General features: G+C 36.0%; 1 non-coding gene across 1 annotated transcript; it reads left to right on the top strand.

The window, feature by feature from the left end:
* The first annotated feature begins 302 nt into the window (after positions 1 to 302).
* On the top strand, positions 303 to 375 carry Trnaa-agc (transfer RNA alanine (anticodon AGC)). The gene has a single exon. It is a non-coding gene; the product is annotated as a tRNA-Ala (tRNA).
* The last annotated feature ends 17,452 nt before the right edge of the window (positions 376 to 17,827 follow it).

Genomic DNA, 17,827 nt, shown 5'->3' on the forward strand with positions numbered 1-17,827 from the left:
CATAATACATTCCATGTTTTCATATGCTATATACTAATTAAGCCCTTTTGTCAGAAAAAATATTACCATATAGATGTTGAGAGCAACCAGTTTCTTTATCCAGTATTTAAGTACTCCCAAAATGCAATGGTATGCTTCTGTGGCCCTCATGGAAGCTAAGTAATGTTTAACTATATATGTAATTCTAAGATATGCTAAATACAAATGAATATAAAATATTAAAATCTAAGCACTGAAATATGAAAGCATCAAGGTGAAAAGAATTCTTTTTTTTTTCTTTAATTTAAACTGAGAACATAGGGTTGGGGATTTAGCTCAGTGGTAGAGCGCTTGCCTAGCAAGCACAAGGCCCTGGGTTCGATCCTCAGCTCCAAAAAGAAAAAGAAAAAAAAAATGACTGGCTAAGCCATAGCTGCTATTAACCTATAAGGGTTGGGGATTTAGCTCAGTGGTAGAGCACTTGCCTAGCAAGCGCAAGGCCCTGGGTTCGATCCTCAGCTCCAAAAAAGAAAAGAGATTAACACTAAAAGCTTCCAAAAGGAAGCAGGCTTCCATAATAATTGGCCGGGCATTGGTGTCGCACGCCTTTAATCCCAGCACTCGGGAGGCAGAGCCAGGCGGATCTCTGTGAGTTCGAGGCCAGCCTGGGCTACCGAGTGAGCTCCAGGAAAGGCGCAAAGCTACACAGAGAAACCCTGTCTCGAAAAACCAAAAAAAAAATAAAATAAAAAATAAAATAAACTGAGAACATATAAACAAGAAGATTTTTTTGTATCCTTAATCTATAATATCTGTAGCTAACCACTTTAATTATGAATATATCCTGACACATTTTCACATTGAATAAACTATGTGACTAAGATGAATGAAGACACAAAGCACTGTAAGCAACTCCCACTGTGCTTACCATGCCTTGTGTAGATACAGTTCCCCTAACTATGGTTTTGAGACAGAAAATCATAGATTTATAATATAGTAATTTGTTTCAAAGTAATTTTGAATATTTAGCTTGCTTCATATTCAGTAAAATGCTGTCATATATTTTCCACTGAAAATTTATGTTAGTCAAACTGTCAATTGTTCTTAGTCTTTGTTCTCCCATCTCATCTCCCCTGGTCACTCTCTCCTTTTAATATTCTTCCTCTTCTCCTCCTTCAAGCCACTATAGGGCCATGAAACACACATGTGATCATAGATTTCAATATAGTGACTCTGTATATCTATGCATATTTCCTATATACAATGATATTCTCATATATAGCAATTATATTATTATCTATGATTATAAATCAACCCTAATATTGACGTTACTGTCAAAGATCCCACCTGCTTCCAGACACCATATACAAACAAGAGATATAGACTCTCACATTTTTTTCAATGAAAATTCTATGCTTATATTTGTCTCTTGGATTCCAGTTGGATTCTTATTTAATTTTAGTCCAGACCAATTTTCTGGAGCATAAAAGTTAATTTTCCTTTTTTTGCCTCATAATACTGTCATATCAAATTTATTTTAAATTGATTAATTTGGTTGCAGATTTCTAGACAAGAGAGAGAATAACAAGAGTTCTTCCTCTTTTCTCTTATGGTATACAGCCGAGCTTATACATTTTAAGGGAGGTTCTCTACCCATCTGAATGTAGGTTATGAAAGAGAGAAAAGTTTTGTCTTTATCTCTTTAGATAGCTAAGCTTTTTTGCAACTGATGGATTCCCTTCAGATATGTGATTTCTAGAGACCTGATTTAGTGCTGGAATCTCATTTCCAATTCTCTGTTTTGAACAGGCCCAGGCCTTATCTATCCTCTGTCTTTCTCTGGCTGCATCAGTCCCAAATTAAATCCAATGCAACAGTCTGCTATTCATTTCCTCTGCATGGCTGACTCATCTGGTTTTCCTGCTAGGCACTTCTAAGTATAAACATGTATAATAGAAAGTTTAGGGTATCAGCTAGCATTTTCCATTTTTTATATCAACATGTATCACATTACATACTCTCTTTTGTGTCTTAATGTATTTCTTTCACAATGTATAGATCTCATCTTATAAAATGAAAGAAATAATCAGAAAAAGTCAAAATTTAGCTATAGTATCAGTGCTTTTTGTAAAGCATTTTCTAGAATGCTTAATGACTGTTATACATTCAATACCTCTACTTTTATTAACTCATAGCAACACAAAATTTAAATTATGCTGCAGCCAATCCTCTAATTAATAGCATTATGTGAGAAACTCCAGCTTTTTCATATATTCCTAAAAACATTTTAGTATAGCAACATGAAACCAAAATAAAACCAGTAATTCTTCATTATTCAAAAGAAATAGTTTCTTCAGAAAAAAGTCATTGAGAATACAAAGCTGAAAATAAAGAAAGAATATTCATGATATATATTTCACCAACCAATTCACTCAGAAACTACAGAAACAATATACTCAGATAAATTCACTTTCTTGTCTCACTTGATAGCTGCCTGAAGGGCATCATCAATGAATTTCCATATTTTATAGAATAGAAACATAAGATACATTGTGATAAAGCATATCAGATGTATGGATATGACTTTATATAAACATATCAAAGATAAATTTGTGCAATTTAATAGGAAAACAAAACAACACCCAAAATCTTCCAATAATTTAAACTGTGTTATCCAGTCAACTGCCAGAAATTCACTTGGAAATATAAGTATAAAAGAAAGGGAAATGGAAAGTACTCTGATTTTTTCTGATTATTGCAACTAAATTCATTTTTATGAAATTTATGGCTAACAATTATTCTGTGATATGAAAGAATTTATCTAGAATCTGAATTCTCAAAAATGATCTCAAGGAAGATATGGATGAGTTTTTCAGGGAAAATGAATTATTGAGACTTCTTTCAATTTTCTATCAAGTTTGAATATTCAATAATTTATATTATTCTCTTTCTGTACATACAGAAATATGTATACATTGCATACATATTTATGCAAAGGAATTGATCTTACATTTTTGTTCTCCAATGTATGTAAAACTGTATATGTTATATATAATGTATACATTTATACAAAATATATGTTTCTATTAGAGACATTTATTAATCATCAGTATAATAGATTATCTTTTAAATCTTTGAGCAATACAAAAATAAATTATTTTACATCTGAACAAAAATTGAAAATAACATACTCAAATGGTATATAATAACTCCTGGAACAGTGGGAAAGATGGTTGCAAAAGTCTTTCTTTTGAAAAAATAATGAATTTCTGAGAAACATAGATACCAAATAAAGCAGCAGATACAAGAAAACATTGTATAAACAGTGATTTCTCTCTGTGCAATAATTTCTCCTCAGAAATCCATGACTGTCTCTGCTTTGCCTCACATTAATCCATAGGTGTATAGTTCCTCGAAGTCTTTAGTTTTGTTTCAATGTGTACTACTGGAAAGCCACTCCCATTACTAGTTTTTACATAATGGTCTCTGTTTTTTTCTGAGATATAGGACACTTAACAGTAATGGCAATATTGGGGATGTTGTGCTCCTTGTTGTTCTCTGGCCAGTTATTCAATTTTCCAAATTTCTTGGAGCTATGATAAAACATGGGCTTCCTAAGTTTGGGAGGTGCCCAGCTATGAGATACACAAATATTAATCTTTTTTTTAACAATATCAGCCTTTCACATGTCCATAACACTCTTGTTTTTTGTTTGTTTGTTTGTTTGTTTGTTTGTTTTTTCAGAAGCAGTGTGCTGATGACAAGGACATTAAACTGCTTAATATCACTTTAAGTTACATTGTGTAAGATGCCATATGGTTATTAAATTTAGTTTGTTTTACCCTCTTATAACATAACACCTGTACATTTTGTGACCATTGTTTGGTATTCAAAACTTGTTGAGGATCTTACAAATGTCTTTTGCTGTCCCTAGTTCCATTCCTAGTAGCTCAACCTCTTCTCAAACCTATGCTGAGATCCTTTCCTTCCATGAATCTTTCTCCTTGTCCAAAATTTAGGCATTAGGCAAACATGGAAGAAGCAGTAACTTTCCCCTGAATAAACAAATAGATACAACTTCCACATGTTCCCCAACCCCAATCAGGATCATCTACTTTTTCCTTAAAGAATATTTTACCCTCTTCCTTCAAAGGTAGAGATTTGGCCTTATACAACTACTTCTCCTGTTACTCATCTACTGCAGTATCCAAGGCACCTTTATTTTCACTTCCTCAGGACATCATTATCGAAATGTACATCAAGCTTTATGAATACAGAAAATGTTCATTTAAAAAAATTGGTATGGAAATCTATAGCTGCTTTGATTTCAATATCTGGAGCCAAAAGTGAGACAAGAAACGCATCTGGTTTCTAGCCTTCACAAGCTGGGACAAAACCTTCCTTTAAACAGAGCTGGTAGCCAGCATCCAGCTGGTGGGGAGCACTGTAGAACAGCCCAAATGCTCTGAAAAGAAAGTGCCAGGCCAAGGTGGGTCAAACTCACAAAAGGCACCAATGCCACATCTTCTCTATCATTTGCATTTTCTTCCACATGACCTAATTTTCTACCATGATTTTTTTCAGAAAGTTTAAAGCTAGGCTTCCCTCCTTGGATCTTTTACCTATTTATTTATTTTCCTTCTGGATATTTCTCTAGAAATTCTAAATTTGGCCTGGTTGCTCAGTATCCAGATTTATATTACGATCTCCTCAAAGCATAGTTAAAATATGCTTTTTATATTTTAAACCAATTTTAACATTTCTCGGTAAGTTTTCACAGTTCTTGAAATAGCATAGGGTATGCATTCTAGTCTCTAGTCATCTTTCTGTATCATGGATATGTCTCCTAGGGCCACAATCCTGATCCAGCCCAGAATGGGGACAAGAGAGATTCATTTATATTCCTCATATGTAACATGTATCAGTCAATCCCAAGAAAAATTAGTTGAAATACAAAAACCTTTTATAATTGATGACTTGGTAGAATCTGAAGCAGCCTCAGGATTCCAGTAATACTCAGGCCTCTGCTGTGGTCCCAACACCACACAAGAGGAACCACTGAAGAAGACAGATGAAACAGCTACAAAAGTGGTTCTCCAAGCTAACTAGCAAATGCTACCCAAGTGCACATTATGTGACCACGTGCTATCAAAAGCACATCTGTGCATACATAATCCCTTGGAAATGAAGTAGAGTAATTGTACAGTATTGATGTGTTTCTTCTTTTAAAGAAATCACAATTGCATTAACACATATGGTCATGTGTTCATATTTATTGCTGTTCAAATATTGCTGTTTCAATTAGCTATGCATGAGCAGACATGTAAACCAACTTATTGAATAATGGCAAATACCCATACATGTCTGAGTTTAGCATTCTGGATTTCAATTCATTTTGAGGTACATTAAAACTCTTTCTTTTCTTTATATTTTTAATAAAATAGTGAAATTTAATACAGTTTTAAACAATGTCTTAATAATGCCAGAAGACTGTTTTGTCACTGGATCAAGTTACAGAATGTGGTGCTATATATTTACTTCTGTGTATACATTACAAAAGTTCCTTTACATAAGAACATTCTAGAATTCACTGGAAACTACTAAGAAAGTTGAATGAATGTAGATAATTTTTTGGTCTAATTTCTTGATATTTACCATTTGGTTACCAAAACTGGAACAAGTGGGAATTTTATATGCATTCTATGAGGTATATAAATAAAAAAGTGTGTTGTATTGACAATATGGTATTGTAGCCTAGAATGATATTTTTTCTATTTCATTTTATTATCTACAACTGGTTTTGGAATGTATATATAGTTGATCCTACCAGAAAACTTGGATCTAACTTTCTGCAAGGGAACTTTTCCTGTCTGTGAAAAGATTCGCATATGTATGCATTAGTAAATTTAGAGTTAGAAAACTGCCCTGTGTCTCCTTATGAGCCAAGCAAGGACAACAACAAACATACCAGAGATGACAAGAAATCCCATGAGGCCTCAACCTACATGAAGAAAAACAGGCAACTAAGGAAAGCTGAGAGTGGGATCAAGATTATTACCTCGGAAGAGAACTCCAATTGATTATCCAATACCAAATGGTCAGACCTAAAAACATATATACAAATAATATTATGCAGACTGGACATGTTATATTAAGCAATATAAATGCTATGTATATACATATATATTGTATACATATATAAATATAATATACATATAAATGTATTCTTGCAACAATAATTAATAAAAAGGGGTCATGAATTTGGGAGAAAGCAGAGTGCACATTGGAGGGTTTTCAGGTACTAAAGGAAAGGGGGGTTGAAGGAATTATAATATAATATAAAGAAATGAAATAATTAAAAGATTAAATACTTTAATTTTAAGTTAAAATCTCTGCTAACAATGAGAGATACAGTCAGTATCTGGAAATTTATTTTAAAACAATATTAGACAGATCTATAAAATAATTTTTCCTGACTTATCTGTCATAAGGTGTTTTAAGTGAAAGACTCTGACCAATGATAATTTATAATGATAAACATTTAGGTTTACTTAATACTTATGATATAGAAAGGACAAAAATGTCAGATAGATCATTATTTTCCAGGGTGCTTACACCCTAGAAATACCAAGTTGTGCAGTGATTCCTACACAAAGGTATCTTAACAAAAGTTAAGAAATAAAAGCTGGCTATGAAGCCAAATTACATGATGGTAATTCAACAGTATGAAAAGTTAGTTTTGTCATACTGCATATGTATTTCTACTCTTCTTTGAGGTATTGCTCTTATGTAGCTCATCTAAAATATAATGTATAATTAATAAATACAGATTAATATTCATTAAAATATAGTTAAACTTACAGCCATGTTAGGTATGTTTTCAAAGTCATTCACAGTTATCTTTGGATAGATAGAGGGTCTTCAAACACTTCAAAGACCTACAGAATATGGCATTTAATATGTTAAATAATCTAAGGCTTTTAATAACAATGAGACCAATCTACTTAGGAAAAGATGATAGGCACTGAAGAAACTTTATAAGGAATTTGTTTTCTTTACAGCAAAAGCTAGTAATGTGGGCAAGGAAAATGCCCTTGCCTCAATTACTGACAGTTACTGTTCAAATTGGACCAGCAGAACGTATGAAAGGTGACTGTCAATCTTTGCCAAGACAAGATAGGACAGTCCTTCAAAATTCTCTGCTTCACAATAAAGTCTGCCAGATACACTAGGCCTGTAGGCCAAAATTGGATGACTCAACATTGCAGAGAAACTTTGGGTTACTGTCCAGGTACCCTGATATCCCTGTCATTTGGTAACATTTCACCCTTCTGTGGTCTTTGATGGAGTTGAAGACTAGATAGTAATAATTATAGTTTTTCTTAAATATGATAAAAAGGTAAATTAGATATAAAACATTAGACTCACCAAGATAGATAATTGAATAATTTCTCTAATTTTGCCAAATACAAATGGACTGGATGTCATAACTGTAATTCTTACTTGATAACTATTTTTATTATATATAGTTTTACTAGGTTGAGGTAAAAACCTTCCTTTTTATTTAGACGAAAAGTGGGAAATGCTGTGGAATAATCCTTCTGTACACTTTGAATATGTATTATTCTCCTTGCTTAGTAAAGAAACTGATTGGCCCATACCAAGTCAGGATAAAGTTAGGTGGGACAATCAAACTGAGGATACTGAAAAAGAGGCCGGAGTCAAGGGAGACACCAACCAGCCACCAAGGAATCATGGTATGTGAAAAATGAGGTAACAAGACATATGCCACATGGTTAAACTTAGATAAGAAAAATGGGTTAATTTAAGTGTAAGCGTTGTCTAGTAACAAGCCTGAGCTCTCAACTAAGCATGTATAACTAATATTAAGCCTCTCTGTCAGTTATTTGGGAGCTGTTGGGTGGGAGAGAAACATCCAACTATATTCTCCACTCCACTTAGCCCCTCCTTTTCTCTTCCCCAGATAGACTGTTTCTCTATTTAACTTCAGAAAAGAGCAGGCCTCCCAGGTATATCAACCAAACACAACATAACAAGATGCAATAAGACTTCACACAAACCCTCATGTCAAGGCTGGATGAGGCATCCCAGTAAGAGGGAAAAGGCCCCATGAGCAGGCAAAAGAGTCAGAAATCGCCCACTTTAATGGATAGGAGTGCCATAAAAACCCCAAGCTAAATGACAGCATGTATACATATGACATAGCTCACACTCATATAGGCTCTGTGAGTTTTGCTTCTGTTTCTGTGAGTGCCTATGAACCCTGCTTAGTTGATTCTGTGGTTTGTGTTCTCCTGGCTTCCTTGATCTTTATGGCTCCTATAATACTTCCTCTCCTTCTTCACAGTATTCCCCCAGCTCCACCTTGTCTTTGTCTGTGGGTCTGTGTGTCTGCTCCCATCAGATTCCAGATGAAGTCTCTCTGATGGCTATTGGGCTACACACTGATCTATGAATATAGCACAATATCATTAAAAATTATTTCACCTACTTACTTATTTATATATTGTCAGCAGTATTTGGTTCTACCCAAGGTCTCGGAGCCATCCAGGTTCTAGTTCTTGGACATCTGGGCAGTGTCAGGCATGGGCTCCCTTTCCTGGTGTGGGCCTCAAGTTATATCAGTCAGTGGTTGGCCATTCCCACAAGCTCTTAGTCACCATTATACCAGCACATCTTGTAGGCAAGACAGGATGTGGGTCACCATATTTGTGGAAGGGTTGATGTCCCAGTACCACTACTGGGAGTCTTGCCTAGTTAAAGAAGATTGCCGGTTCAAACTTCATATTTTCTATTACTAGTAGTCCTCACTAGGGTCACTGTCATAAGTTCCAGAAGTTCCCACTGAACTAAGTTTCCACAATACACCCTGAATGCACACTTATTCCAGGCAACTCTTCCCATATTCTCTTCCTCCTTCCTTCATTTCTTCCCCCACTTGATCCCTCCTTTTCTCATCTTCACATTCCACCAGACCACCAACAAATTCTTTTCTATTTCTCCTTCCCAAAGAGATTCATGAGTGCCTCCCAGACCCTTCCTTGTTATTTAACTACTCTGGGTATGTAGAGTGGAATGTGATTATCCTTTACTTAACAGATAATATTCACTAATAAGTGAGTACTCACCATGCTTATCTTCCTAAGTCTGTTACCTCACTAAAGATGATTTTTTTCTAGTTCCTTCCATTTGCCTGCAAATTTCATCATAAGATTTTTTCCTAACAGTAGATTAATACTTATTGTGTAAATGTACCGTTTTCTTTATCCATTCTTCAGTTAAAGATATTACAGGTTGTTTCCAGTTTCTGGGTATTATAAACAAAGTCTCCATGAACACATTTGAGCAAGTGTCTTTGTCGTAGGATGGGGAGTGCTGTTGAAAGATTTCTCTGGGTCCTGCCAAGTCCCTGCAGTCACATGGCCCACTTATGAAATTATCACTCAGAAGCTTTTATTAATTAAAACTACTTAGTCACTAGCTCAGACCTACCACTGACTAGCTCTTACATTTAAATTCATCCCATTCCTGATAATCTATATGTTGCCATGTATTCCATGGCTTTACCTGTGTGCTATTACATGTTGTTCCCTGGAAGGTGAGCTGGCATCTCCTCTGACTCAGCATTCCCCTTCCCAGAATTCTCCTTGTCTGCTTATCCTGCCTATACTTCCTGTCTGGCTACTGGCCAATCAGCTTTTTATTTATCAACCAATCACATATTCACAACATACAGAAAGATATTTCCCCATCAGGGGTATGTTTCAGCTATTATGTTCAAGAGTTGTATAGTTGGATCTTGCGATACATTGATTCTCAATTTTCTAAGTACCATATTGATTTCCACAGAGGCAGTACAACTTACACACCCACCCAAAATTCTCTCCAGCATGAAGGAGCATTTGTGTTATTGATCCCAGCCATTCCCACAGGGGTAAGATGAAATCTCCAAGTAATTTTAATTTAGATTTCACTGATGGCTAAGGATGTTGAACATTTCTCTAAGTGTTCTTCGGTCATTTGAGATTTCTCAATGGGAATTCTATGTTTAGGTCTGTACCCCATTTTTAATTAGATTGTTTCATTTTATGGTGTTCACTTTTTTGAGTTCTTTATATATTTGAATGTTAGCCCCATCAGATGTGGACTTGGTAAAAATCTTGTTCCGATTCTGTAGGCTGCAATTTTGTTCTACTGATAGTGCCCCTTGCCTTAGAGAAGGTTTTCAGTTTCATGAGGTCCCATTTATTAATTTTTTATTTTAGTTCCTGTGATATCATTGTTCTATTTAGGAAAATGTTTCCTACATTGATGTGTTCATTACAATTCCTTACTTTCTCTTCTATCAAGTTCAGTGTGTCTGATTTTATGTAAAGGTCTTTCATCCACTTACATTGGAGTTTTCTTTGGGCTGATCAATAGGGATCCATTTACATTCTTTTACATGCCAACATCCACTTAGACCAACACCATTTGATGAAGATGCTCTTTTTTCCAGTGTATATTTTTGGCTCCTGTATCAAAAATCAAATGTCCATAGATATGTGAATTTATATCTAGGACTTTAACTCATTTCCATTGGTAAATGTGTCTGCTTTTTATGCCAATACCATGAGGTTTGTATTGCTATAGCTCTGTAGTACTGTTTGAAATCAGGGATGGAGAAACCTCTGAAGTTCTTTTATTGATCAGGATTGTTTTAGCTATTCTGGATTTTTTTGTTTGCTTGCTTTTTGTGTTTCCATGTGAAACTGAGTATTTTTATTTCAAGGTCTATAAAGAATTATGTTGGAATTTTTATAGGGATTGTGGTGAATCTGAAAATTATTTTTGGTAGGATGCCCATTTTTACTATATTAATTCAACGGATCCATGACTATGGGAGATCTTTCTATCTTTGATATCATCTTTAATTTCTTTCTTCAAAATGTCAAGTTACTGTCAAACAAGTTTTTCATTTCACTGCTTAAGTTTACCACAAAATATTTTATATTGTTTGTGGCTATTGTGAAAGGTACTGTTTGCTTTATTTATTTCTCGGCCCATTTATTGTGTGAATATCAGGGCAACTGATTTTTTTTTTGTAAGTTAATCTTATATCCAGCCACTGTGCTGAAAATGTTAATCAGCTGTAAGAGTTTCTTGATAGAAATTTTGAGTTTGCTTACATATACCATCACATATTCTGCAAATACCACTACTTTTCTTCCTTTCCAATGCATATCCTCTTAATCTCTTTCAGTTGTTTTATTGTTCTAGTTAGAACTTCAATTACCATATTGAATAGATATGGACAGAGTGGATAACTTTGTCTTGTTCCTGATTTTAGTGGAATTATTTTGAATTTCTCTCCATTTAATTTCTTGACTGTAGTCTTGCTGTAAATTGCCTTTATTATGTTTTGTGTGACCATTTTTATTCTTTATCTCTCCAAGATTTTTATCATAAAGGGGTATTTGATTTTGTCAAAGGCTTTTCAGCATCTAGTGAGAAAATCATTTGATTTTTTCTCTTTCAGTTTGTTTATATGGTAGATTATTTTCCTACTTTGAACTATCCCTACTTCTCTGGGATGAAACTTACTTAATCATGGTGGATGAACTTTGTAGCTGAAGTTTTCTCCAGTGCTGCCTGGCCCACAGTCAGGACAAATCTCTTTCTCCAGCCAGTCCCGCAGCAACTCAGACCCAACCAAGTAAACACACAGAGACTTATATTGCTTACAAACTGTATGGCCGTGGAAGGCTTCTTGTTATCTAGTTCTTCTATCTTAAATTAAGGCATTTCTATAAATCTACACCTTGCCACATGGCTCGTGGCAAAAATATTATATTTGATATTGAGGATGAGGTGTGTTCTTTGGATGCAGCAAAAAGTGAATTCTGTTTCATATGCATTCTGTTAATCTGTGGGGGGGGGGTGGGGGGGTGTGTATGCATGTGTGTGTCTTTTAATTGGGATATGAGTCCATAGATATTGAGAGATATCAATGACCAATGATTGTTAATTCCCATTATTTTGTTATTGTTGTTGTTACTTGTGGTGGTGGTATTGGTTGTGGTGGTGGTATGTGTGTACTTCCTTTCACTTGATTTTGCTGGTGTAAGATTATTTCCTGTGTTTTCTTCAATGCAGTTAAATTCCTTGGATTGGAATTCTCCTTCTAGTACCTTCTATAGGGTTAGATATGTAGACAGATATTTAAATTTGTGACTTTGCATGGATTATTTTGTTTTCTCCATCTATGTTGATTGAAAGTTTTTCTGAGATCAGGTGCATTCAGGGTGGTATGGCCATAGACGACTGAAAGTTTTTAGGGGTATAGTAGTCTCAGATGATAGCTGTAGTCTCCCCTTTTCTGTCTAATCATAAAGGAAGATTTTAACTTTAACATAGCAACATTAGATATAACAAGACTGTGGTGGTAATCTAATTGTACTGAAATATTATTTTGATTGTATGTTAATAAATAAAGTTGTCTGGGGGTCAGAGCTATTAGAGCCATAGCAAGAGCCGGGCGGTGGTGGCACACGCCTTTAATCCCATAAGATCTCTGTGTGTTCAGGGATATAGTCAGCATTGGAGACATATGCCTTTAAGACCTAGGGGGCTGTACATTCAGACAGTGACAAGGCAGTCATGTGTTTGGGTTTACAACCAATGAGAAGGCAGAACAACATACTTTAAAAAAACGAACCGACAGGAAGTAGGTCTCTTTTGGCGAAGCTGGGACAGCAGGAAGAAGGGTGAGATTTTAGCTCTGAGCTCTGACTTCTCGGCTTTCTCTTTTACATTGTTTCTGTGTTTCTTATTTAATAAGATGGTTGGTTACATCTACATCTGGCGCCCAACGTGACAAGAATCCATTAAAAACTGCTTGGCTTGGCGGCAGGTCCGCTTTCCCGCAAGGGCGGCAGGCGGCCCGCGCCGGCGGCGGCACGCGGCAGCCGGCGGCGATCAGCTTCTTAGTCCGAGCAGCGGATTCTTAGCCTGGGTCTAGTTCTGCTTGACCTCAGGCTGGACTATCGGTGAGCTGCTTGCTTAAATCCTGCTTGCTTAAAGCCGGTGCTACAAACAACTCAGACCTGCCCTGCCGAACAGGGCCTTGCCTGTAAAGCCAACGCACGTGGTCGGAGCTTAAGGAAGTCAGACCCAAGCCTTGACTCGGCACAAGAGGGAACACGTGGCTGCATTTAAACTTTAGCCAGCTACGCTTTCTTGTTCTCTCTCTCTCTCTCTCTCTCTCTCTCTCTCTCTCTCTCTCTCTCTTTTTCTCTTTGGATTTACACCTGGGACACTAGGTGGCTGCTTTGAAAATCCCCTCGAATTTCTACTGTTCTACGCAGATTTGGTAAGTCATAATATATCAGATATTTTAAAGGAAACTATCTAAAAGAGAATTTTTTTCCACATTAAAAAACAAATGGGTTTTATGTGTACATTGGAAGAAAATTGGTTTTTGTTCGAAATTTTAGGCAGTCTGACAATGGAACAACTATATAATATTAGTATTGGTGGAATTATGCACCTTATCACTATAATAATCCACATTTTAATATTTAAAAAGATAGTCAATTTAAGTGCCAGGATAACAGCTTTAGAAGAACTTGTTAAACCTGTAAAAATTCAGACAGAAGAAATTAACAGTGAAGTTGTTTCAAGTCGGGATCATAAGGTTGCAGAAAGAAAGCCTGTTTTCACACAGTCACCCTTAATTTATCCTGTAACCGTACAGCAGATGCCTGATCAAATGGCTACACAAAATACTTGGGCTCCAATTGAAATGTTGGATTTAAAAAGGTTTAAGGAGGCAATAGTATCTTATGGCATGCATTCCCCATATGTAAAGCAAATGTTAAACACTTGGTCAACATATAATAGGATAGTACCACAGGACTGGCGGGACCTCGCACAAGGTGTTCTGGAACCCAGCCAGAGACTTCAATTTCTGACTTGGTTTAAGGAGGAGGCTAAAAACATAGAAAAACAATGGAGGGATAAAGGAGTACAAGTTTGCCAGGATCAGCTTATGGGCGAAGGCCAATATGCTTCAGCACAAACACAATGTTTATATGATGTCCAAACCCTAATTTTATGTCGAACGGCAGCCTTGAATGCATGGGACAGAGTTGAGGAACCAGGAAAAAAATCTGAGTCATTTACAAAGGTGATGCAAGGCCCAAAAGAGTCTTTTACAGATTTTTTACAAAGACTGGCTTCAGCAGTAAAGAGAATGGTCTCGGATTCAGAAGCTAGTAAGGCAATAATTGAATCTTTGGCCTTTGAGAATGCGAATGCAGCATGCAAAAGAATAATCAGGCCATTAAGGGCAAGATCTGCACCTATGGAAGATTGGATTAGAGAAACAATTAATGTTGAAGCTGATGAGCATGATGATACATGGGTAGGAGAAGTAATTTCAAAAGGTTTGAGGAGTGTTAGATGTTTTGGATGTGGAAAGCAAGGACATTTGAAAAGGGACTGTAGACAGGTCATTCCCAGAAGCAATGTTTCTTCAAGGAACAATGGCAACAGAATGCCCCTTCCTTCTGGAGTATGCAGAAGGTGTGGTAAGGGAAAACACTGGACCAACGAATGTAGATCAACAAAGGACAGACAGGGTAATCCCTTGCCTCAGTCTTCGGGAAACTCCCAGAGGGGCCTCAGGCAGGCCCCCAGTGCAAATCCAGTCCAAACCTTTCCTGCAGCCATAGAGGAAATGCCTGCTCTGGAGAGCGATTAAATAACCAAATGCCTATTGGAATAAATCATGCTGGTCAGGATGATGAAAGAGAGAGAATAGAAAATTCAGGAGAAAACATAAAGAAAATTTTTTGGCAAACTTCTATTAATGAACAAAGACCAAAATTAACAATAAAAATAAATGGTGTTTTGTTGTCTGGTCTGGTAGACACAGGTGCGGACGTTACCATAATTGCACCAGAATTTTGGCATCCAACTTGGCCTCTTCAGGAGGTAAACGTTCAACTGTTAGGAATTGGGACATTATCTCAGGTGAAACAGAGTGCAAGATGGCTCGAATGTATAGGTCCAGAAGTACAGAGAGGAAAATTAAAACCATATGTGGCTAACATAACTATGAACCTGTGGGGTCGAGACTTGTTGAAACAATGGAATACTCAGATTAACATCCCTCCAATCTCAGAAACAAATCATAAACTAGCACATGTTACTGAGAGAAATATTAGAAGATATTGTTCTAATGAGTGGTCACCAGCCATCCATATTATACAAGAACAGGGCACAATAACTGATGATCTTCCAAAGACACCAACAGCTCTACCTTTAAAATGGTTAACAGACAAGCCTGTATGGGTCCAGCAATGGCCTTTAACAACAGAGAAACTCCAGGCTTTAGAAGAGCTGGTAGAAGAACAGTTAAATGCTCAGCATATTGAAGAATCAACCAGCCCTTGGAATTCTCCTGTATTTGTTATTAAAAAGAAATCTGGTAAATGGAAAATGGTAACAGACCTTAGAGCAATTAACAAAGTAATTCAGCCAATGGGCTCTCTACAATCTGGGATGCCTTTGCCTACTCTGTTACCAAAAGGATGGCCTCTCATAGTTATTGATTTAAAAGACTGTTTCTTTTCAATACCCTTACAAGAAAAAGACAGAGAAAGATTTGCTTTTACAGTGCCTACTTATAATAATTCTCAACCGGTTAAAAGATTTCAATGGAGGGTCCTCCCACAGGGAATGTTGAATAGCCCAACTCTGTGCCAATATTTTGTGCAACAGCCATTGGAAGTGATACGTAAAAAATTTCCTAAATCTATAATTTATCATTATATGGACGATATTTTACTAGCTGACTCAAATGCAGATACTTTAGAAATAATGTTTGAAGAAGTAAAGAAAATTTTGCCTTGCTGGGGATTACAAATTGCTCCTGAAAAGATACAAAGCGGAGATTCTATTAATTATTTAGGATATAAAATAGAGCTACAAAAAATTAGACCCCAAAAGGTGCAAATTCGGAGAGATAGACTAAAGACTCTTAATGACTTTCAAAGATTATTTAGAGATATTTCTCATCTACGAACTATTGTTGGGGTAAAAAATGATGAACTGACTAATTTGTTCAGAACCTTAGAAGGTGACAAGGACTTAAATAGTCCAAGAGAATTATCACCTGAAGCTGAGAAAGAATTGGCCTTGGTAGAAAAGAAAGTGCATGAAGGACACGTGGATCGTATTGATCCAAAGCTGGATTGCATTTTGGTTATTTTACCTTCTAGACGTTCTCCTACTGGAATATTAATGCAGAGGGAAGATATTATATTGGAATGGATATTTTTACCAAATAAACCAAATAAAAAATTAAAAACTTATGTGGAAAAAATCTCTGACTTGATTTACAAAGGAAAACTGAGACTTCGTCAATTAGCAGGCATAGACCCAGTAGAAATTGTCGTACCATTAACTAAGGAGGACATTGAAAAATTATGGACAGAAAGTGAACCTTGGCAAAGAGCTTGCAGTAATTTTTTGGGAGAAATTAACAGCAAATATCCCAAAAGCAATAGAGTTGATCTTATAAAGAGAGCTGATTGGATCTTGCCTCAAATTGTACGGCAAAAACCCATATCTGGAGTTCGTACATTTTATACAGATGCCAACAAAGAAGGAAAGGCAGGTTACAAATCAGAAAATTTAAGTAAAGTGGTACAAAGTCCGTATAATTCAGTTCAAAAATCAGAATTGTATGCTATTCTGTTGGTATTAATGGATTTTTCAGAACCTCTCAACATAGTAACTGACTCTCAGTATGCTGAAAGAGTGGTGTTACATATTGAGACTGCAGAATTTATCCCTGATGCTTCAGAATTAACTTCACTATTTATTCAATTACAAGATACAATCAGGAAAAGGAATCATCCTTTATATATAACTCACATCTGATCCCATACTGGTCTGCCAGGCCCTCTAGCACAAGGCAATGATGAGATTGATAAATTATTGATAGGAAATGTGCTGGAGGCCTCAGAATTTCATAAAAAACATCACGTTAATAGTAAAGGTTTAAAAAAGGATTTTTCCATAACCTGGCAACAAGCCAAAGAAATAGTAAAGAAATGTCCTAATTGTTCCTTCTACAATCAGACGCCATTACCAGCAGGATGTAACCCAAAGGGTACTCAGAGAAATGAAATCTGGCAGATGGACGTGTTTCACTTTGCAGAATTTGGAAAATTGAAATATGTACACCACACTATTGATACTTATTCAGGATTTCAATGGGCAACTGCTTTGAGTTCTGAAAAAGCTGATTCTGTAATCACTCATTTGCTAGAAGTTATGGCCATCATGGGTATACCTGCACAAATCAAAACTGACAATGCTCCATCATATGTCTCTGTTAAAATGAAACAGTTTTTTGCTTATTACAATATAAAGCATATTACAGACATACCACATAATCCTACAGGTCAAGCAGTTATAGAAAGATCAAACAGAACTCTAAAGGATATGCTAAATAAACAGAAATGGGTAACAAAAACCCCCAGAAATAGACTGCATAATGCTCTTCTAACTTTGAATTTTCTGAATGCCAATGAGAAAGGAACAACAGCTGCAGAGAGACATTGGATAATAGAAAAAACTACAGAATTAAATCAGCCTATATACTTTAAGGATGTGCTGACCTCAGAATGGAAACCAGGGTATGTATTACATTGGGGACGAGGTTTTGCTTTTGTTTCTACAGGAGAAGATAAGCTGTGGGTACCATCAAAATTGATAAAAGGTTCGATTTGAACAAGACAGACCTCTTAATTGAGGAAGTGATAGTTCATCAACC

Source organism: Peromyscus maniculatus, chromosome 6 (genome assembly GCF_049852395.1).
Source record: "Peromyscus maniculatus bairdii isolate BWxNUB_F1_BW_parent chromosome 6, HU_Pman_BW_mat_3.1, whole genome shotgun sequence".
NCBI lineage: Eukaryota > Metazoa > Chordata > Mammalia > Rodentia > Cricetidae > Peromyscus > Peromyscus maniculatus.